Genomic DNA, 1,973 nt, shown 5'->3' on the forward strand with positions numbered 1-1,973 from the left:
ACAAAAGTGGGTATATTCTGTTCCGCCTGTAACCGCTCAGTGTAATCGCGTGCAAATTTGGAATGATGGAGAAACAACGACCCAGCAATTCCATCATCCATTTCCTACTGCTTGTCCCTTTTGGGGTCGCTGGAGCCTAGTTACATTCCTCAAATATAAAAGCTTGTTATATTGACACGGGGACTAAATTTAGAGAAAAAAATGTGTCTACGGGCCAGTATATCTATCTATCTATCTATCTATCTATCTATCTATCTAACTATCTATCTATCTATCTATCTATCTATCTATCTATCTATCTATCTATCTATCTATCTATCTATCTATCTATCTATCTATCTATCTATCTATCTATCTATCTATCTATCTATCTATCTATCTATCCATCTATCCATCCATCTATCTATCTATCTACCTATCATCTATATGTATATATATATATTGTATATGCGGAGAGAGAGAGAGAGAGAGAGAGAGAGAGAGAGAGATGTATACACACATCCATCCATCCATCCATTTTCTACCGCTTATTCCCTTTGGGGTCGCAGGAGGGCGCTAGTGCCTTTCTCAGCTACAATTGGGCGGAAGGCGGGGTACACCCTGGACAAGTCACCATTGTCGCAGGTATACACACATATATATATAAAAATATATATATAAATGTATATCTTATTTATATATATATATATATATATATACATATATGTTAATATAAATATATATTATTTATATATATATATATACATATATATATATATAAATAAATATATATATATATATGTTGATATAAATATATATATAAAAATGTATATATAAATGTATATCTTATTTATATATATATATTTAAAAAAAAAAAATATATATATATATAAATATATATATATATATATATATATATATATATATATATATATATATATGAAGAGTTCATATGCAAAAGCAGATAAATCCATTTTGACCGATTCTGTATATTAAACGATTTTCTGCCTGCTGGTGTTGCCGGTACATATACAAGCATACAATGGTTATTTAATATCAACATAAGCAAGTCATGAAAGCTAAACTTTTAAGAAATGCTGATGTAATGAATGGCTTTCAAATAAGAGTGTTTGATGTGGTTTTAACGTCAAAAGCAGATATATCCAAATTATGATATGTTGCAAAAACAGATATCTCCAAAATCGTTTTCTTTGCGGTCGTTATTTTGCATAATATTCAAGATAAAGATAGAGAGAAAAACAGAACGTGAAATTTATCGAAAGCCACATTTCAAGGTAACAACTGTTCACATTTATTTACTTCATTATTTAACAGTTTAGATCCCTTGGTACGTATAAATCTAGCTGTCCCCTGCGAACATTGTTTTTTCGTACTTGCTAACCGGACATGCTTTTCTGGAACTGTGACCTCACATATTTACCCTCGTGCTTTTCAGCACAAAATGAAAAAATGAAAAAACAGTGTTGCAATGAAGACAATGTTTTATTAATAAAAAACAAGCACAAATGCTCAACCTGGTTTGCCTCTCAAAAACACTCCTGTGCAGATAACAGCTCACTCATCATCGCTATCGACATTCAATCAATCAATCAATGTTTATTTATATAGCCCCAAATCACAAATGTCTCAAAGGGACTGCACAAATCATTACGACTACAACATCCTCGGAAGAACCCACAAAAGGGCAAGGAAAACTCACACCCAGTGGGCAGGGAGAATTCACATTCAGTGGGACGCCAGCGACAATGCTGACTATGAGAAACCTTGGAGAGGACCTCAGATGTGGGCAAACCCCCCCCCTCTAGGGGACCGAAAGCAATGGATGTCGAGCGGGTCTAACATGATACTGTGAAAGTTCAATCCATAGTGGCTCCAAGACAGCAGTGAGAGTCCCGTCCACAGGAAACCATCTCAAGCGGATCAGCAGCGTAGAGATGTCCCCAACCGATACAGGCGAGCAGTCCATCCTGGGT

The sequence above is a fragment of the Nerophis ophidion genome, linkage group LG12 (genome assembly GCF_033978795.1).
Source record: "Nerophis ophidion isolate RoL-2023_Sa linkage group LG12, RoL_Noph_v1.0, whole genome shotgun sequence".
Taxonomy (NCBI): domain Eukaryota; kingdom Metazoa; phylum Chordata; class Actinopteri; order Syngnathiformes; family Syngnathidae; genus Nerophis; species Nerophis ophidion.